Below are 22,980 nucleotides of genomic sequence, written 5' to 3' on the forward strand. Positions count from 1 at the left end.
GCACACAGGTTTTGCTTTACCTGTTTAATTGTCTTTATCTTGACCAGCAAGTTTTGCACATTTAACACTTCTGATTTTCTCCCACATCCCACCACAGGAAAGTAAGCAAGCACCTGTGGGGGATTGAGTTGTCTGTTGGGGTTAACCTACAATAAACCCTTACTTACCTCAGGAGCAAAACATTGTGTGTCAACACAAGTTTCACACTGCTGCCAGGAGTATTATTTACAGCAGAACGGCTCTTAGTAAAGGAGACTATATGAAACTAAGCTGTCAGCTTTCCCTTTATCCTGTGATCATTGCTTCTAGAAACTCCTGGGGCTCAAATCATCATTTTACAGTTAGACAAAGAGATTGTGATCCTGACAAGATGGTTTATTTAAACTTCGTAGAGAAGGCACTGTATAATTTTCACTAGCACAGAAAATACTCTTAAATGCATATATGTATTCCAGTGCATAAGCAGACTTAGGCAGTCAACTTGCAAGTGGACATTGGCATTACTAGTTTGAATTTATTTTCAATGAGTCAAAGAGGACTATTTTTTTTTTTAATGGTAACGTTTGAATCCTGACTACTTTTGTGAAAATAGGATTGAACTGTGAGGTTTACTTTCTCAGATAAGCAGTAACCCATTTTTCTCCTCTCTGTGTGCATTTTCAAGCAGCTGATTCACCATTCAGTTGCACTTATGTCATAGCAGCTCTGTAGCAGAGTCAGCAATCAGAGAAGAATAAAGAATTGCAGGATTGCTTTTTTAGGGGTTTTGGGGTTGGGTTTGGGTTTTTGGGGTTTTGTTGGTGTTTTCTTTTGGGTGGGGTTTTTTTTCTGTTTGTTTGTTTGTTTTACATTTAAGGGAAAAATAGGGTTTTTTTCTATAAAAGTGAAGGAAAAACCCTGGGGGAAATTATAAGCAAGCTAAATTTAAAGTTCTTTTTGTGGCATCAACAATGCATCAAATGCAGAGATTAGACTCTTCAGTACTTCAATTTCTTCTGGTGGAGAATCAAATCAATTTAATTAATCCTTATGGATGATTCAAATACCATATGGCAGATGCATTTATTCAAAGCGACATACTATGCTGACTTAGTAAAGCTATCATTTTTTCCCTGGAATAAGAAATATATTAGTGATCCAGATGCATGTAGTTGTTGAAAATTACAGAAAAATTAACTGTTTACAAATTGATTGTTCACATTGTTTTCCCCTGAGAGGACATATGAAAACATTTTATTCTCCACGTCTGTGTTATGCAGGCTCTGGAGAATGCACTGCATCTTTTTCTGTTATGACTATTTTTTTAGCTGGAAAGGGTTGGCATATGCAGTTGGGAATGTAGTGGGAAGGAGACAAGGGGAGAATATGTGTAGCCAAACAGGAGCTAAAATCAGAGGTTTTCCAGACAGCACCAAGTAGTAGGTGAGATGAGATATTCAATACTCTGAATCCATTACTATCTGTTTAATTACTGTGATTGACCTGGTATTGCTCCTCTGTAAGCATGTTCAAGAGTCTTCAGATACTTCTGCAACAACAATAAACAATAGTTAAAAAGATCACAGGAATGTGGAAATTGATTACAATTCCCTAAGCATGTGGCTAGGAAGCAGCATATTGACAGTATGTAACAGGTGCATTCAGGAGGAAATTTCATCTACTTTATGTATGCATAAATATTTTGCTTTCTAATTTGGTTTCTTATTAACCCTTACAGCTATATTTGCTCCTCACCCCTTATTTCCCATCCATCTATAGAAAATTTATAATGTTAGGGTCAATGTCAATGAAATTTGGTGAATTGTTAAATGGCAAAAAAAAAAAAAAAAAAAAAAAAAAAAAAAAAAAAAAATTGCAGTGAATAGATACGCGCTTCATGAAAATCAGCAGATCTGGAATCTCAAGTGTGTTTTCTCTGGTAAAAGGTGGTAAAAGTTCAAGTGCTGTCCCTCCAGCATGGAGGTAGGTGGTTTCCACTTAACTTGTTTACAGCCCAAGAAATACTTTTCCCACTGAAAGTCCAAATTAAACTATATAATTTTGGGGGTAGGTGGAAAATGGAGATATTGAGGTGATAAAATTACAAGAAAAGCCCAAGAGAAATAAATTTCATTAGTTCCATTCCTCACAAAATAATTTCTATCATACTATTTTCCACATCTGCTTGTTTGTTTGCTTACTTGTTCTTATTACTAAAATGTGTAGTTTTCACCTAAGATTCTAGAAAATAATACTGCATAACAGCTTTAAACTGCAACATAAGAATAAAAAAAAGAAGAGGTGTTATTGGAAAGAGGTAGGTGCATTAATGAGTCACTTCTTCCTCAATTTTGCTGTAGAATTTTAAAATCCACCTAAATAATTATTTTCTTTACTTCTTCCACAGTTAAAAATTATTAACAATTAGCACGTCTGTAAGGTGCTGACAGGTTTTGTTCTTTGGCATTTAGGAAGCAGTTAAAGAATCTCAGTAAAGAATAATGTTTTGAGAGTGCCATATTTATGGAGCTAACATATATACATGGTTTATCCATGGAAACACACGCTGGCCTTTCCACATATCAAGATATAATGGGAATGCAAATAAGTATATTTGGAGCATTGCTGTATAGAATATAGAAAAGTTACCTTACAAAAATTGTTCAGTGTTTTCAGATAGTGGTCCACTTTCTAGTCAAGAAAGAAGTAATAAAAAGGAATAATGAAAACCAGCTAAATAACAAAATTAATATTGCAAAGTCCATATAGAGATAATAGAAAGATAATTTCTCTTTATCTCTAGGAGTAAGGCTAGGTATAATGATTCAGATTAGAGAACATGAAAAGCAAACTTTGCACAATTGAACCAAGAATACATCATATTATATTACTATACCCCAGAAATGCAAGCTTTTTACATTTTTCTACAACAAATATGTGGTCCCAAGAATACCAATAATAAAAAATGCAGTGAAATTTTTGTAACATATATTAATTTGTTTAATACTTCTTCACTGAGTGTCTTACTAAGTTTTAAAATCAGGTCCTTTGTACCTCTTTTTTTTCTGAAACAATTCTCACAATGTCTCTTTTCCTCCTCTATGTAAAGCACAGGCTTGGCATACCATTTCCAGGTCTTTTGGCAATAACTATGCCATGGGATTTTCTTGGTTTCATCTGGCCTTCCCTATATTTTCTTCACTGAAAGAAGCCTGGAAAAGCAGTCTAGAGAAAATTATTGTATGAGCCTTACATGGCTCTAATAAAATATCCAATTTATTTATGAGGGAAAAAAGACTGCAGTAAGACTGTCGTCAGTAAACTGATGACAAACAGTAATTAAATTCAGCAGATTATTGTGTGATGATAGACCCTTACATAAAGAATTATATGTATTTTTTTCCCCCCTTGGTGCCTTTTACCAAAGCCTATCCCAGGAAAAACCTGGCTGAATTGTTCTGTGCTGAGCTCTGTGTTGCAATACCAGGAATTCAACCACTATTCCAAAATTTTTCTTTTCAGCCAAATTTGAATAGTCCCAATCATTGCCTGTGCATAGCCTAGAGAACACCTCTAAGATGATCCTTTAGGGGTTAAACAGAGAGGATAACAGTTTTCTGATATCTTTTCCAGACCTTTAACAGTATTTGGAAAGTTTTGTGACTGCTAAATTGAAGACATTGTGTCTCTCATCTAAAAACAACTCTTTTAAGGATTCCTGTTTAAAACAAGAAATGTGTTTATATACCTCTAGAGGGAAACGGGATCTCAATTCCCTTTGAATATCTGACTGTCTGTGCATCTAAAAAAAGGAATCACCTGTTTTGTGATCCTTCAAGTTTTTTATTTTTCCCTTTATCACTTTATGTAAATATCAAATTTTCTATTCCATTCTTTTGACCTCTTGACTTGCTCCTGCTTAACTTTGTGGAGTGCAGTCCACTTCTGAGCTTGAGTGAGTGTTCAGATGCTGTATTTTTCCGTGTGTTTTCCCTTTTTATAACTGCTCTTATAATTCCTCACTTCCCTCTTTTTAACCTTCCAGTATCACATTGTCTATCTAGGCTGTTCTTCTATATAATCCTGAAAACATCTTTGAACTTAATATGCTTGTACAAAAGCAGAGAAGAAAATCCCCTCTCTTCTTTGCCAATTAGAAGAAGCGCAATAATAAATTTTATAAGATTCTTCAATATTCTACAATCTTTAGAGCTTTTACAACATAATGGCTTTATCTTTGCTAATGAATGCAAAACTACCTAGTCCTTCTCTAACCATGTTATAAAGTTTAAATTTATATAAAGCTAACTTAAACAAAGGAGTTATCTGTGGATGAGCAGAGCATTGCTTTCCTTGCTTAAATGCATATCCATACCTTCAGAAACCCCATCACAGAAAATTGATTAAATTCTTGGCATAGTTAGACAAAGCTTTTTGTACATATTCATAGTACTGAAAGACAGTGCATAGATGAAGAAGCTGCTATTAAAAGAAAAAACACATTTTCAAAGACACATTTTCAAAGAATAAATACCCTAGTGCAGTTTTCTTAGAAGGCTAATTTGCATAAAAGTTCTTTGCAATTATTTGCTGAGATTTTAAACACCATATTCTTTACATTTCTGTCTTCTTCTCAATGATTTCCTATAAAATTAAATAATACATAATTCATTGAGTTATCATCAAAGCCACTAGCTAGATGTTTGATCATTGAAACCTAAGACCTTACATTTATTTATATAGTACTTGAGGGACCAGGATAAGTCAACATTATGAACCTCACTCCTCAGACTCCATAAATCTCATAACTAAATTTTTATATCTCTAATAAAGTGATTGTTCATAGGTTGATTAATTATAAGTGGCAATGTACAGCACTTCTTTAATCTAATAGGAGAACATAGAATATGTTAATCAATTTATTTCTCTGTGTGTCACATGACTGAGACATTGTTGAGAAGCAAAGAATGAGATGGGCTGTGGTTTTGCGATAGTCCACGTAATTCAGACCTTTTTGGAGCTTAACAGAGTAAAATAGTGGAATCTAATTTTGACACCTAGAATAGTTTCCACAAGCACCAGTGTTAGATAAGGAGTTAAAATTTTAATCCACCAATATTGAGATCTATCAATGGAACCATCACTGCATTGAAAGGCTTCCTTTAGTTCCATATTCATAGTGTGTCTCTATCAAACCTGAACATCACATCAAGTGCAGTTATAAGAGATATATTTTTAAATATATATATGTCAATTCTTCTTTGATTCTATCAGTCTTCACATATTTTCCTTTTTAACATTTTTGTTCTTAGTTCAACCTGATGATGCTACCACTAATAATTTCACTTAATTGCCAGTTTTCTCTTTATTAGCCATATAGATATCAGCAGATCCTGTCCTTCTTGTGCCAAATTTGGATTTTTTTTTTCACCAAAGATCTCTGCCTTTAAACTCTCTCTATGAAACATGAAGGGGGAAAAGCAAGAGCAAGGTTAAAAGGAACAATTAGCAAAATTAGTGTGGCTAAGGGATGATACAGATAATTGATTTCCTCTGTCCTCAGGACTGGCCAGCATCAAATGCTATCAGTCACAGAAATTTGAGAAGGATACAGTACAGAATCTCAAAGAACAGTGTTAATTAGACAAGTTGTTGGGTTTTGTTAAGTAATAAAGAGGTTACCAAAACAATTAAAAATATTTTAAATCATACATAAAAATAGTTCATCATCTTGACTAATTTATATATTTCTCAAAAATATTTCTTTTTTTATTGTTGTTAAGAATGTAATTCAAATGCATCTTTCCTAAGAAAAGTATACTTTTTTAAACTGAACGTTCAGCTCTTTGCTTCTACTCCCTTTCTCTCTCAGCAAGTGAAAACCTTCAGCTACAATAAGATTTGCTGTAGAAAGATACAACTGCAGAATGTTGCTTTCCTTATATGACTCATGGTCCAAACACATTTAGGTATTACAAGAGATAGATAGAACTAAGAAGTCAGGTGAAAAAGAAGGGATGAAAACATTTTAAGGGAAAAGAAATAAATTTATTCTAGGGAAAAGAATTAATCAGTTGAAGAGGAGAAATAAAACCAGAAAGTGATGGTAACTGCCTGGGTGAAGAAAAAAGTTATTTTTCTCTCTTCTTGCTCCCAAAAGTTGCTATGTCTTTCTGTTTTTTTGCTGCTTTTGTGGGGATTCATCATTAGAAATATAAATGTGATTTACTATATAATATACTGGTAGCTCCAAAATGGTTATACAAACATTGAAGTTAGTTATCAACATTGCCCCATGTGACTAAGAGGTTTCACAAAAGACTTTAGGAAAATTAACTTTACCTCAATTAACTTTAAGCTCTTTTATCTTTGACCTGTTGTCCTCTCACCATGCTATGACTCTGCACAATGTTTCAAGCTCAGTTGTAAAATCAAACGCAAGAGGGAAAAAAAGAAAATTAAGTACTTTAAGGTAGAAGCATTCTGTCATTTGTTTGGCAAAACTGTGGTGAAGTTTCTGTCTTCAGTATTTCCAGGGTGGCTTAAAAAAAAATGTATCTATGATTATTGATAGTAATAATGAAATGAAATTTTGAATGTGTCCTGGAGGTGTCATCACTTTAGGGAATATTGTAACTAAAACAGATACCTCTTCCTCATAAATACAATACATTAGTTCTTTCTTTAAGTAGAAGTAGACTGACAGACAGTGCAGGGACCGTCAATCAATGAGGTAAGTGATTTCTTTCTGCAGTGTTTAAGTGAATGAACTTTTGTATAGGACTTCAGTTTGCTGAGATAAATGGAAACTGTCTCAACTGTTATGAAACAGAAGGTAAAGGGCTGAACAAACTCCTTAAATACTGGCAATTGTCTGTGACAGAACATGACGGACAAGTTCTGAACAAGTGCTGAAACAGCAATCTGCATTAAAACCTAACTGTATTTAAGCCTTCATCTTTCAGTCTTCCAGTCTTTTTACATTCAAATTCTTTGGATTAGACTGCATTCAGCATATACATCTTGTAGTATTTACTTCCAAGGCCAGTGGATTAGACATACTCATTGATAAGATCTAAAGCGTTTTCAGGAGGAGATAATCACATTCCATGCTGCCAGATATTAGGAGATAATACAGTTTGAGTAATTTTTTTAATGTGTTTAGAAGCAATAGTAAATTTACTGCAGTTACTATCCCCAGATGAAGGGTCCAAAAGTAATCTGGAGACTAGAATGGATGTTATTTCTTTATTTGAAGACAATGGCAAGGCTTATGTCTAAAATTCTAATTTCGATGACAATAACACTCCTCTAGACAGCAATTGAACTGAATTTTACTGCCCACCAAAAAAGTTTCTATATATTTCTCAGTCATCTATATAGGACTTAAAGAGTTATCCTCCTGTATTCCAAATCAAAAATTACTAAAATGGGTTAATATTTTCATGTTCATATTTAAGATCTTTCCTCACAGGAGTTCCATTTACATAATTAAAAATTAAAAATGTATTTATTTATAATAATTTTGGAGATGACAGAGGTTATGCTTCTCATCATGACAGCATGAGATGGAAGTCCTGGCTGATGTTGTTCCTTCAGAAATGTTGAGTTTACCTATGCTGACAATTAGCAAGTTTAGTTACTTAATGGGTACTTAAACTATAAGTTTTTTATTTAATTTCTTTATAACTGAAATCTATGAAAAATAATTATATTTGTAACAAGTATTTACAATTTAAGCAGTATACATGAGTACATGAGTAACTTCATTTATTGTATGTATTTTATCTATGTTATCACTTTTAACCAGTGACATCAGCCAAATGACAATTCCCCAACTCAGAAAGTCTTTCCAAACACAACTTCCAGATCAGAACAGATACTTTAAAAATAAGTTCAGTTATGGAGACAAGAACTCTGATTGCAACAGAGATTGCATTAGAAAACAACACCAAGCTGAGTGGTGACACACCTGAGGGACAGGATGGCAGAGATGCCAGAAATGATGGCAAACTCGAGAATTGGACCTGAAGGAATCTCATCAGGTTTAGCAAGACCAAGTGAAGGTGCTTCACCTGGACTGGGACAACACAGGACCTGGGGGATGAGCAGAGGCAGAGGAGCCCTGCCAAGTAGGACTTGGGTTGCTGTGGGTGAGAGGCTGGACATGACCCAGCTGTGTGTCCTTGCAGCCCAGAAAGCCAAAAGTGTCCTGGGCTGCATCCAAAGCAGCGTGGGCAGCAGGTGAGGGAGGGGATTCTGCCCCTCTGCTCTGCTCTGGTGAGACCCCACCTGCAGGGCTGCATCCAGCTCTGGGGTCCCAGCACAGGAAAGACATAGAGCTGCTGGAGCAGTCCTGAGGAGTCTACAAAGATAATCAGATGGCTGAAACAAATCTCCTGTGGAGAAAATCTGAGAGTTGTTCAGCCTGGAGAAGTCTCCAGGGAGACTTAATTGCAACCTTTCTATGCATAAAGGGAGCCTCTAAGAAAGATGGAGACAAACAAGGTGTAATGGTTTTATACTGAAAGGGAATAGATTAAGACTAGATATGAGGAAGAAATATTTATTTGGCCAGGAAGGTGGTAGATACCCCACCCTTGGAAACACTCAAGGGTAAGTTGGACAGGACTCTGAGAAACTTGATTTATTTGAAGATGATGGCAGGGGGATAGGACTAGTTGATCTTTAAAGGTCCTTCCCAGCATAAACCATTCTATAATTCTCTGATTCTATGAAAATTAAATGTTCACTAAGTTAATTGGAGGTTATTTGAATTTTAAGACCATGTGTGTTAGACTAGATTTATAGGAAATACCACCACTGAGGCTATAAAATTACTCTTATGGGTGTTTTCTTGTGTATTCAGCTGCTCAGAACAACAGTATAGTGTAATAGAGGAGCCCAATGAAAGCTACTGCCAAGGTATCTGAAAGTTTTTTTTGTATTTGGGCTCACATTTATCCATAAGCGTGAAATAGAAAGTTGGTTTTTTTTCATTCAGAAAAATCTGTCTTAATAATATTAGTATAGACAGCCAAAATTTGATATAAAACTCTGTGCAGACAGCTCATGGATTTTCAAAGTTCCATGGCCACTCCCTCTAGTCACTGTAAGAAAGAAAAAATAAGTCACTGGGGGAACGTTTTTTTTTTAAATAATCAGTTTTCTGAGTTAATTTCCTTCCTGGGATGTGCACACATGCATACTCTAGGGATAGAGAAAGTTTGCTTCATCTGAAACACTTCATCTCTTCTATAGACACTTTCCCTCATCCTGCCAGTTCCAAGACAAACTAGTGAAATCCCTGATCCTCAGTTTCCCCAAATCTCAGCCCACTGACCTATGATGTGCATACACAGCAGAAACAGAAAAAAATCCTATTTTTATTTTAATTTAGACAAAACTGAGCCTTATAAGCCTCGGGTTTTGGAAAATAAAACTGAAAAGGAGAACATGTGACCTAAGTCTGAAGACAGCTTCCTGCAAGGCTGAAGAACAGCAGAAGACTTCCAAATGCATATCTACCTATCTTAAAAAGTCTGGTGAAGAGCAGCTGTTTTCTCTTCCTCAAGGCTGTGTCCCACTTAGGGCTCAGAGCCTGTATCCATCCCTTGGACAGCTATATAGAGATTTACACACACATAATCTGCAGTAGAACTGCTCCTGAGAGGTGAAAGGAGAACAGCAACAGAAAAAGAAATCTGAGACATTGCAGTAGATAATTTCTACGAATATAATGAGTGAGAAAATTAGTTGCTCTATGCTTTGAGAGGCTGAAAATAGGTGAAATAAACCCTAAATATTCACATGGCCTACATCTATAAAATATTATCCAAGAGAAGCTTTACTCTGAATCTCAAATCTTGTGCTCAGTGCTCTTTTGTGCTAGCACAGGGACATAATCCTAAACTCCATTTTCTTCACTGCAATCTGAAAAGCCATTTAAGTCCTTGGGAATGGTTATTCCTAGCTAAAGAAAGGACATGCAAAATAGATCAGCATCTTCTCAGCCACTGGCACTGCAGCCTCTCTGCTCACCTGGCACATTGGGATATCTGAATGGATCTGTCTGACTGCAAGCCATAAATCACAATAGCAGCAAGCCAGACGAGTAATGGCCTGGTTTTCTTGGTTTTTTTTTTTTTTTTCAAAAACACTTCACAGATCAAGACAAAATTTTAGTTCTGCATCAAACCAATCCACTTTTCTGCAGTGCTTTACAGTGTTTTCAATGTGGTCAGCCTGAAGAGTAACAGCAAGGGCTTGTACCTATGGCTTGAGCAGTGAGTTAAAAATAAAGGAGTTATTGAATATTTCTCCATGTATTTATAACATGTTGTTAAAAAATCAAGCTCAAATACATTATTCCAACTCTAGCTGTCAATGTGTCATTATGCAGCCACAGAAATAGTAAAGTATTTTGAGCAGTGTACAGAACACATGATAGACAAGAAGACAAGTGGGTTTTTTTGATGTAGGGAAGGGCCTGGCTTACAATAGGAAACCTGGTTTGCATTATCCACCTATATGAGAGTATTTTTTAACACCATTTCAATGGAAATTCTTTTCTGAGATAGTCCAATATACTGAACTGTCCTTTAAAATGTCCCATGTGACCATACATTAAGTAATCTAGAAAGAAACCTATAAGAAAAGGTTCTAGCAAATTTTGGACAAATACTAAGTCTGTGAGGATAAATCTCCCTCATGCAGCAGCTGTAGCCAGGATATTTTATATAAACAACCTTGCTTTGTTTTACCTTTAAATATCACTATATCGCAGATGCATTATAATGTGCTGTAGGAAAAAAAATCAGAGGCAATGAAGAGACATAAGATTTCTTTTCAGTAGACATTAGAAAAGTTTATGCACAACTTTCAACACTGCATTTAACTACAAGGAAATGTTAGTATTGTAACATTTAGCTAGGACACTGAGAAATAAATATACTGCTCTGAGGAGCAGGGACAAATGTGCAAAATTTTTCATTGTAAGGAATCTTTTAATGTCTCTTTAAATAGGATTTGTAGAGTAAAATAAACATATATATATATATATATATCTCCCATTGGTGGTGAAAAGAAGAGAGAGTTGACTTTCTGTAAAAGGCTCATTTAATGGCTTTTGCATTGTAAAGAAGATGGCAATTCCCAGGGAGAAGGAGCAGCCTTTGGCTTGTCAGTCTTAAAGAAGTGCACTCAGTACACAGCTTCAATGAAGATAGATATCAATAATAAGGAAGGCAACACTGATGAGTTTGGGACCTATTTGCATAAACTGGTACTTATGCTTCTGAAATGCTCACATTACAAATACTGAAAACATACCCATTTCATTCTAACAGATTTAACATATTAAAAGAGTGCTATTTATCCACATAAATAAAATTTCTGTGCTGGGCATGAAATGGTGCTTCAGAGATTTCCAAATTTTTTTTTGACTATCCTGCTTATAGCAAGACAGCCAGAAACTTTATGAACACAGCAACATTTATTGCTGGATTTAGCTATAAATAAGGGGGGTGTGGGGGGTTGTATTTATTCTGTTTGTTCTAGATAGAAAAGAACAAGATGTACAAGACTTTAGATGATAAAATTCATTAGAAAAACATTCAAGCTAAATTGTTGTGGTTGTTTGGTTTTGGGGGGCTGTACCAAGGGGGTTAGACTCTCACCAGAAGTATATTCCTATCTGTTAATGTGTGGCAAGAGTACCTATTTGAATCACAGATGGACTTTTTTTTCCCATGCCTTTTCTGCAAGGATTCATCTGCAGCATCATTAGTCTACTCTGCTTTGGTGCACACAGTGACATCCACTGGTGCAGAGCATTTTTGCTACAAGAATCACAGAAATACCATGTGTCATGATTGATTCAGGCTTTGAAAGCAATTTCATTCACTTCTACACTATCTAATGCAGTACAGCATTTAATACTGCTTAACTTTAGGCATGCAAATATTCCCACAAGGAAATAAGTTTCAGAGATTTGCTCATTGGAGCCAGGGCACTTGGCAAGACTCAAATTTGGAAAATACATGACGTTCCATACTGGAAGGATTCCCATCTCTTCTGTCTGGTTTGTCCTTCAAGTTACCAAGAGAGCATAGGGCACAATTTATTACTATCTACAGGTTCAACATATGTTTCTCTTTTCTTTTTGTTCTCCTCCCTACCCTCCACAGCTGGCCCAGAGTTCATGCAGCTGAGGAAGGAGCTGAGAATGCAGGATGAAACCTCTTGTGTTCCACAGTCTTGTGTCATTTTCTGCCTCCATGACAAATCCAGGCAATCTGGAGACTAGAAATCACCTTCCCCAGGAATCAGCATGTCTGGGTTTTATGGACCCAAGACGAGCAGCAGCAGATAAACCAAAGCATTTTTGGACTGCACTTATTTTCCAGCCTCCTGGAAAAACAGTTTAACAACACTGTTCAGTTTCTCCTCGGATATGTTGGAGTCATTTTATGCATTCAGTGCAGCACCTGCAAAAAATTCATAAAAACACAAGCAGAGATGCAGGTGTTCTGCATATACCAAACTAATCTCTCTCTATCCCTTGAGGTTATGGTGATGCGTGAAGCTCTATTGTTTCAGGGAGCAAAATCACAGATGAGTGGATTTAGGGCAAACTAGCAATCATATGTAATGTCTCTAAACTAAATAACAGGCAATTAGCTCAACGGGATTTCTTTTTGTGAAACTGTAAGATGAGGAAGGGATTACTGCTGGATTTATTTACAATTAAATTAGTGTTTTCTCAAAAATGTAATAAATTTTAAAAAGTGGGTATGTTTTCAATTGGAGAGTTCAAAGTAATTTTTCTTGGTCCCAGCTATGATTTAAAGATTACAGTGATATACACTAAAGAGTCTTTCAAATTATAATATATTTTGAACTGGAGATGTAAAAAATGAAAAATCTGGACATTTTTGAAGTTTAAAAAAATGAAAATGTGTTCTTCCTAATAATATGTAATATTTAGTATTTTCTGAAATTAATTTTTGAATCGGCAATTATGATATATGCTAATATACCACCAAACTCTAGAATCCATTTCAGTTTTCCATGTCCAAATATTTGTAATAATTTTAAAGCAGATTTGAATACTATTTTTTTAAAATGAGTCTGCTCCAAAACCCTGGACCTGTCAAAAATTGCCAGAATACCTCTAGCTGACTGCTCTGTAAAGTTGGTGTGTTACAACTACAGAGAGCCTCCTTTTCCTTTATATCATGTTATGCACCATTACCAAGCCTGTCAGCTGAATCCCAAATCTGTAGTCTCTGAATTCTAGTGACAGCTTGCAAAGTAAAAAGAGCAGAATCTTGCTCTTCACACAATAGATTTTATCTTCTTTTCAGTGCATACCATTTAGAAAAAAAGGCCTTTTTTAGACCTTTAAACTGGGCAAATTTGATTTGGAAGAAACAATTAGCAGGTGTTGAGGATCAATTCTTTCAACTGGCTGTGGGCTTTTAAAGTTCAATTAATACTTTTCAGATCACATACTTCCAAACAAATATACAAATATTGATTATTTTTTTAACTCTTCCAGCTACAAAAACCTCTCAAAACCAAGCAGATACAGATCCTTAGAAATAAAGAGCTGCAACTAGAACAAGCAATCTTACTGAAAAAATACAAATTATTGTGTGCTTCGGGGTTAATTCCTAAAGTAAAGGGAAGTGCACTTTACTTTCATCTCGTGATTTCTCTTCTCTAACTAAGATACTGCCTGATTATTTAGGTAATTACCACATTTATTCCACCTTACTGTGGTCTTTTTTTAAATTTTTTTAAAAATTATTAGTGTTGTAGTGCAGACGATTTCTAACCACCTTACATATTCTATTGGAGATATCCACTTTGTTTTTTAAATATTTTGGCCCTTCATTTAACAAAGGTGTTATTTATATTTCTTTTAACAACACAAAATATAACAGAAGACACTAATACCCAAATATTCAGTTCCCTGGTGCAGCTCAGTGTCTATTCCAATCAGCTTGGGCTACTGCTATTTCTCCATGGGTTCAGAAAAGCAGCTGTGTATTCTCTAGCAGATTTCCAATGCCATGAAAAAGTCACAGTGTGTGTAAAGCTTTTGTCTCATTTTCCCCTGAAGCCCATTAAAAAAATACAATCATGTAGTAGTGCTGGAGCAAAGCTGAAGGACTGGCAAAGGTCACACCTGAGGACGAGGGAAATACAGCTGCCTTCATAATATTCAGCACCTTCAGCCATTCAGTAAATGCTAATTTCATACCCATCCTTGGATTTCAGCAATCTCACTCATTTTATCAGGATAGATCTTGCTAAGAACTAAAACCCCTCTACCTCTATTCATCTCTTCCATCCCCCAGCCATGATTTTATATATTTTCTCACACCACTCTAACATTTTTAATACCAACTTTAATGTAATGTCCTTACATTGATATTTTCCTTACAAAGATCTTTTCAGTGGTTACATTACAGTGCAGAGCTGCCTGTGCTGGCAGAGCCTTTTCTGCTCCTCACCTCACCCTACCCACCAGTAAGGAGGATGGGGCTGCACAAGGAATTGGAGGGGACACAGCTGGGACAGTGACCCAAACTGACCCCAGGGACATCCCAGACCACATGGTCTCCTGCACAGCATGTAGAGATGGGGTCAGGAGGAAGAATGTTGGACATTCAGATGGTGTTTTTCTTCTCAAGGCACTGTCATGTGTCATGGAGCCCTGCTCTCCCCAGATGGCTGAACGTGGGAAGCTGTGATTGAATTCCTTGCTTTGCTTTGCTTGTGCAGACAGCTTTTTGCTTTACCTGTTAAACTAAGTAATGCTTTATCTCAGCCTTTGAGCTTTTTTCCCTGTTACCCTTCCAATTCTCTCCCTCATCCCAGCAGAGGAGAGCGAGTGAGCAGCTGCATGGAGCTTAGTTGTCAGCTGGGCTTTAACCACGACAGAGGCATATAATTAGAAGACAAAAAAAGAAAGTTATTTTGGCTGGGTTTTATTGCATTTGGTATCTATGCAGATCGATCAATGTTTAAAAAAACTTCTTGGTAAAAAAAGTGGTTTTAAATTTGGGCTATGTGATTCCACATGTTTATAACATATTGCCATCTATTGGCAAAAGGTAGAAAACGCCAGCTTTTTGGTGTGAACCATGGCATCGGAAGTAAAAATCCTTCTCCTTCAAGCATTCAAACATAACTATTTCTTGTATGTGTACAGAACTGGTATGTAATGAAGTTTTATATGTTGTTTGTATAAAATATGTCATAATATTGAGTACAGTTCTTCAGAAGTGAGAAACATAATATTCAATAGAATGTTTACAAGGATTTACCTTAAAACAAATACTTTCTTAGTACTGCATATAAAATGTTTATGCCCTATACTCATATCCATTGAAGGGTGGGTGTGTTACAGGGGGCATGTTTCTGTGCCACAGGTCTAAAAACATTAATTAATGACTGCTAACTCATCACAAAACCCAAAAGAGAGGAACTTTGCAGTTCTGTATGATTGTCTTTGCTATGCCAAATTTATAATTAAAATCTCCACTAGCCTCTCCTTGTTCCTTCCTCCCCATGGAGACACAAATAATCCACTGCTTTGCCAGCAGAGGGTCAGCTGGCAAAAGTCCAGAGAGACATGTTTTGATCTAGCATGAGGAGACCCTAAATCAGTGAACTAACACAATATATGACTTTCTTATCTGGACAGAAACACATTAAGGATGAATTTTCGGTCATGATGACAGTTAAACAAGCAGTTAATGTGTAGTAGATAACTTTAGAATATGTATGAGCTTAAGTTACTTAAATAAAGTTAAAATCAAAACCAGCCTTTTTCTTTCTGGTATTTTAGAGACACTAAAGTAATTATTTTAACAGAGTCAAAAGCTTCTGTGTTGTTTTTCTGCCAGTTTCCCCTTTGAAAGTTAATTTAATTATTTGACTTACCTGCCCAGTAATTTCAGGAGGCCCATAGTAATTTAGCTGCATGGATTGTAAAATGTCACACAAACTAATAATATACTGAAATATTAACTGAATGTTACAAAAATCAATATGAGTCAAAGGTAGAGGAAGAGAAGAAACAAGTGAAAATTAAACAACGGATATACCACATGGACCTGGAGGAGGATGGATGGGCTGAGGGTTACGATTAAAAAATGAAAGTTCTAGAACATATTGAAAATGAAAGAAAACCAACTGACAAATAATTATTGAACCTAAACCTGCAAAGACATGCATCAGGGGAACAAATTACACTGTTCAATATTTAATTCAATAAGCCTTTTTTTTTCCCCTGGGCTGTCCAACTTCTAATTTAATCTTCATGGCCGGATGAGGATGTCAGAAGATTTAAAATATTTCCCACTCCCACTTTGTTGCCTTCCAGTGCCACAGAATGGACTGTGGGGGAAGTACCTTTTCCTTCCTCCACAGGGATGGTAAAGAACAGGAAAAGATCACATCCCATCTTTCTTCCACTTACAAACTTAGCAAACAGCTATGCCAGGGATATGTGTGGAGCTTTCTGAAAGACATTTCCTCCCCAGATAATATAATCTGGGACACAGATCTACCCCTGCTCAATCCAGCTGCTAGCTCAGAGCCCACTGAAGCATTCCTGTCCTCAACAAAGCCACATTTCAGTTGTTCTCATTCCAAAAAAATTATCAACTTAGCTGATAGGCAGCATCAAATAAAAATGTCTAATGTTAATTAAACCTAAGCCCTGTTATGAACTCTTTGATCTCTCTATGTATATAAAATTGTGATATGACTGTGTGCCCACCCCAGAAATATCAGCCCTGGGAAGAGTAATGTAGAACAGGAAACTTATTTTCCTGCTCTGAAGAATGTGCTGAGGTCACAAAAACATCCTCTGCTCCAGGCTGGAGTAAATCCAAGAATTCTGACTTCTTTTAAAGAGATAAAGTATTTATGTAACTCATCTGGGATGTTCTGAATTTTTCTGAATTCAAAAAAAACTGACAAACCAAACTCTCCCACCTCCCAAGTCTACGATCTGCGCACCAACAAACTTCCCTCCATGGATTTCTCTTAGGGAAACTCTCCTCTGAAAGTTTTACTGCAGCTAGTAAAGTCCCACAGGAAGCTTTATTCCATAAAAAATATTCACTTCTGTCAGCTGGGAATAAAGTTATAGGCTGTAAGGCTAAAGATAGTGGTGTATTCTTAGATCTGCCCCCCTGCTTAAACTGTGACCTCCCGTTAAGTCACTTAAAGATGTCTCTAAAGCATATGAATAATTCAGAAAGCTAATTTTCTTCAGGGTTTCGTTAAATCAACTACATTAAAAATGTGCTTTCTTTCTTACATTGATGCTGTTTTCCCTTCTTCCCAGCAGTGAATTGCCATTTATGTGTGTATATTAGAGCTTTAAGTATGACAAATAGTGTTAATGAGCTATTATCAAAAGCTGGTCACCTCCCTGAGACTTTTTCGGCTTTCTGCCAAAATATGCCTGAACTCCTTTTAATATATGTACACTCTGAATGCATTGAAAATTAAGTACATAACTCATTCAGGCCTTTTCTTCTCAGGGGCAACACTTTCCCTTAATCCATCACCGCAGCCCAATGAGGCAAATGCAATATTCCACTGCAAACTCCTATGAACATACTTTTCATTTTATAATGTCTTTCATCCAGCAGAGATGGACCCCAAGGTGTTTTAGAGATTTCTTTGTATGGTGTGATAATAACAGTACATGGATCACTGCACTCTTGCTGAAATATAGACTCCTCTAGGTGGGAAGGCAGCAGGCATCTCCCACTGCCAGGAGCACCGTGCAGTATATTAAGGCAGAAATGAAGGCTACTTTATCCTCTGGTGCCCACAGGTGAATGCAGGTAGGCTGGACTTTATTTCCTTGTGATATAATTTAGCCAAGAAATGAGAACCAACAGTGTCAGAAGTACATCCTGAATTTTAATCACTTCTGAGGATATGTTGTTTCGTTGTGTTAAGAGCTAAAAGAGAGTTTAAACTGAACAAATCCAAGGCCAGCTCTGCCTCAGTCTCAACCTCAACAGAGTTCAGGACAAGCTGAGGATCACTTGCTCCCTGTCAGGGGAGCCTCCTGCTGTTAGAAATATCAATGTGGTCCTGCTCTGGTCATACCAGGGCTCCTGGAAGATACAGTATTAGTACACAGCACCCAGCTCTTCCTTCTGAAGAGGGGCTGATCATTTTCATTCCCTTGGTGGTGCTGGAGACCACTGGCCCCTTTGCTTCATGTTTTTACCTGTACTCTTTGCATTCCTGGGAAATTTTTCTACATTTCAGATGTGCAAACCTCAGGTAAGTAGCATCTTTACATGTACAGTGTGACTAGCACTGATCCAATTGTAGTTCCTACCTTCTAAACCCGATTTGACATACATAAGCCAAAACCCAGGAGAAAGGCAGGGGAGAAAAACAGATTCAGTACATGCACTTAATTTTTCAGTTTTAGTGACTTCTTAAACTAAAGGCTGCAGGCTAAAAATGCCATTTTACAGTTATCATACCTTATCTCAGACACTTTAAAACTGGAAATAAGATTCTCTTGTAGAATTAAGTATTAATTTCCAGGTAATGGGAATGCTGCTACTGAGCAAAACTGTGACCTTGGCCACTGGTTAATAAGTGTGTGTGTGTTCAAAATCTTCCTGTGCTGCATCCTGAAGAGCTCACCTTTACTTCCCCAGACATACAAAACAGACTCTCCTCACTGTATTTCTGTCATTACTGAGAAACAGCCACTTCTTTAAGCCTTATAAGAATGGAGGAACTACCATTTGGATTTAATACAGAAGCCAATCTCTTAGACTGACCATACTCACACTGAATGGGTTCAATAAATTTCTAAAAATTATGGAAGGCCTCAGTGGCTAGTGAGGGGCTAACTTGGATCTGTAAGTTTGAAAGAAACAAAAATCATAGGGTATCACTTTAAAGAATGTTCTAAAATAGGCACCACCTTTTAATGGGTTCAGGACTTTCTGACTGACCTGATCCAGTGCTACTCATGACTGGAATTCAGTGGAGTTCAGTGAGTCTGCTGCAGATGTCCCAGGAATAAACATCCTTAAACAAGAATAAGTGTGGAAGAGATCCAAATAAAAAACTTTTAGAATTCCACTATCTACTGAATTAACTGGATAAAAAGAATAGCAGCTGGCTAAAGATTCCATGTATACTTGCAGTGGAAAATTGCCTTTTTTTCAAGATTCTTCATGTATTTCTTTACTTTAAACTCTTGTTTTTTTTGTAAAAGTGACATACAAAACGCCATAAAGATTTAAAAATCCTTCTGGATTTCTTTTATTTCAATTATCTACTAATTCTGCTTAAACTGAGCAAAGTTAATTTTCATTATTTCAGAACACAGAGCATTGAATTCAACTTTCCCCTTTAATCTCTTCTCATGAATACTGCATCAATATTTTATACTGAGGTGAAAATGTTTTAAAAAGTAATTAAAATTGTATGCAGAAAAATGTTCATATTAGCAGCTCTCCTTTAGTTATCTTTTAGTATATTCTAGCATTCCCAATTTATTTTAGGAAAGACAAAGGTTGATATAGAGAGTGTAGAATGAATTTATTACCATCTAGTTATGAAATCTGTAAGAAAATTTTTTACTACAAATTAATTCAGGAGTGTAATTTGAAAAAAAATACTTTAAGATCAACATTAAACAGCACAAATAACAGTTTCATGTTCATCATAAAAGAAATAGAACAAGCCCAGCAAGGACTTAAGACCATCCAGGAACCTAGAGGGAATAGAGCTCTCCAAGACTTGAAGCACCATTAAGTGGCTGAAGATCAACAGTTCACACCTCTCTGGAGCCCAGACTCTATTTGATGACCTTCTAGATGGAATAATGCAAACAACTGTGAATTTAACATCTTGGTAAAGTACCAAACTACAAACTGGAGAACAAAGCCTGGGTCTTTCAGGTTGTGGTTTTGTAGTTTCCCTAAACTAACAGAATATTATTATTATACTTACACTACCGCAGACAATGACAACTGTACTTCTCTAGCTGAGTAAGAAGTGCCCCGAATTATTCTGTCCTGGCAATAGCATGCAACACTCTTTGCTTTTGAAAGCCTCTTGGGCCTTGACCTTGCAAACATTTGCGGTTTTGTTTAACTTTAAGCACGCAGTAATTCTGCTGAGCTCAGAGGCTGAACGAACGAGAAGGAGAAGGATTGACAGCTGGAGGCTCCATCAGCCCTGCGTGTGCTCCGCTTTGGAAGTGAGGAATCCTCCTCACCCAACCAGAGCAACTGCTGTAAGGAGAAAGGATCCCTTCCCTGGGGAACTGAAACAGACAGGGATGAGAAGAAATGAAGAACAAAATACATTCAGAGAAATTTCTTCTGGGGCAACACTGAAGAATTCATATGCTTTATTTTACAATCCCCCCTCTTGTTTTCTCTAATTAATTATGAAGATCATAAACTTCAGCTTGTTATGTGAGAGTTCATATACCTGTGGTGATGAGGACCACACAGTAAACGTTTTCAGTATTATATCTGATGGAAATCTTGATTTTTTTTCTGTTACATTTTCATTGACTTTTACACTGGTTCTTCTATTCCTCAATCCTCAGATAATCAGACAGTGCCGTAAAAATTCACACACAAATAAAAATTCACAAACAAAATAAAATATACTACTGAGTTCTGGACTTCTCTTACTAATTTGAAAATTACAACAGCGAACCAGTTAGTTTGGCAAACAGTTCCAATGTATATTAAATAGCAGAACTCCACCAAACAAGCACCACCACAGATAGTGACCCTGTAGCAGAGGTGACAAGGGAAGCACTTAAAGAATTTCCATTGGTGTGCTGCATGCCTGGAGGCTGGAAGTAACCCTGCTTCTTCCAAATTTGGCTTTATGTGGGAATTACAGCAGCAGACAGCAGTGGGAGACTCTCCCAGAGGTGACTAGCACCTTCTTCCGACTCAAAGGTATCAGTGGTGTCCTGGCTCGCACTGACAACCAGGAAAAACTGCTTTGCAGGAGAAAACTACCTGATCTTCTGCATTTCCCTTCTATGAAAGGTGATAAGTCCAAACTATGACAGTGTTGCCACTTGGACCTTTAACCTTAAAGTTTTTCTTTCCCTAACTTTATGGCAAAACAGAGAGTAGAATATGTATCTTGAAAAATGTGGTGCTACTCACTGCATATATATTTATTTTAGGAAATGCATTCATGTCTAGCATTTAATACTGCAAAGGTGGTACATGCAGAAGTGGGTACTTTATGCAAGAGCTAAAAACCCATACAGAGAGAGTACAATGGAAATATGGATCCTGGACAAGAACATGTAATACGATTACTTCTGTTTGACAAAATAGCCTTTTCACCCAGTGCTGCACAGGAAAAAAAAAAAAAAAAAAAAAAAAAAAAAAAAAAAAAAAAAAAAAAAAAAAAAAAAAAAAAAAAAAAAAAAACCAACCAAACAGACCTCCAAACAAGCAACTCTTAACACCCTGTGTAGGCCAAATTCTGCCATGCAAACTGCATACCACCAAATATCCCAACTAGAAGTACTCAACACAGCCTACAGCAATTCAGACACTGACAATTGTCAAAGCCAAAAGTGGAACAGGGCTGATGTTCTTGGAGTCCTTGTGCCTTTTCTCAGTAGATACACACTGAGAACAGAGGGGGTGGAAAGGAAAGGAAAAAAGTTATTTTAGCCATTACTGGTACAGTAAATCTTGAGATCTGAATAACAAGCAACAAATATATTTATTCAGCGTGGGACTCGGCTAACTTTGGAACTGTTTAATTTATCTATCTTATATTGAGATGAATCACCCTCAGGAAGTGTTTCTGAAGGGAATGAAGCCCAGCTAGCCCCAAGTGAATAACTAATAGATGTCTTTGCTGAAATAGAAGATTTTCCTATCTTTTATCTCTACTGTCTCCTATAATAGTACTTTAAATGTAACATCGGCTCCAAAGAGCCAGTAAAAATTCTTGTGTTAACTAGGTAGCCTGGAAGCCACCACTCTATACCTGGATAAAAAATGCAGAAGTTGGGAGACTCTTAAATCCATGAGAGAATTGCCTGTTCAGATAAAGCAAAACCAGCAGATTAGTCATGCTGCTTTAATGCAAATAATTGCAGTCCCTGCTTACATTTTCCATAGCAATGCCCATCTTTTGTGAGATAATGCCTTTAAACACTACCCAGCACAAGCTTTACTGAGTCTTAGCCATCTCCCTCAATCCCAGCAGTGTTAATCCATGATTAACTCCTAGATCTGTTCACAGGTCTGTTCTTTAAACCTCAGAAAATATAATTCCTCTTGACTGCTCCTTAATAACTTGTTCTCCTGCTCCCCTTCTTTTACAATTTAAGGTATTGCTCTGCTCTCATTCCCTGCTGGCTCCCGCTAAATCAGTACCCAACACAAAAGTAGGAACATCATCACTGTACTGCTCTCAGTCAGAAAAAGAGCCAATATTTATGAGACACACACATTATAATCCAAAAGAAGTAGGATATGACATAAGACTATCCAGTGCTGCACCTTAGTCAGGATGATGGTCAGATTATAAAATTTTAGAACAAAAAACTTAAGTTTTTTATGGTATATTTGAAGCATTTCTACCACTAATACCTTTTATTACACAACCAAAGCTTCTTCACCACCATAGCAACAACAAGTAATAGTAACTTTCTAGAGAATTCAGTGGCAAAGACCAATTTCCAAAACAGAGATTTGAGAATAGCCTGTTTATTAATATGTACATATATAAAGTGTCTAAAGTTTTAGCATACATCACAAGGCTGGGGAAAAAAAAGGAACAGAAGATAAAGTGGAATAGAAACTAGATCTACTTGATGATTCTGGTTCTTTGCGAAGCTGACAGATTTGGAAACATTTACAAATGTCATAACCACATTTTAATGTAAAAATAAAAGTGTTTATTTGGTATTTCATTCTCAAAACA

General features: G+C 36.4%; 1 long non-coding RNA gene across 1 annotated transcript in view; it reads left to right on the forward strand.

Moving 5' to 3' along the window:
• The window catches only part of LOC136358372 (uncharacterized), a 120,484-nt gene extending 99,008 nt beyond the window's left edge, over window positions 1-21,476 (forward strand). The window contains exon 2 of the long non-coding RNA XR_010743065.1: window positions 21,395-21,476. This is a non-coding gene — a long non-coding RNA (uncharacterized lncRNA). The remainder of the gene's footprint in view (window positions 1-21,394) is intronic.
• The last annotated feature ends 1,504 nt before the right edge of the window (window positions 21,477-22,980 follow it).

The sequence above is a fragment of the Sylvia atricapilla genome, chromosome 3 (assembly GCF_009819655.1).
Source record: "Sylvia atricapilla isolate bSylAtr1 chromosome 3, bSylAtr1.pri, whole genome shotgun sequence".
NCBI lineage: Eukaryota > Metazoa > Chordata > Aves > Passeriformes > Sylviidae > Sylvia > Sylvia atricapilla.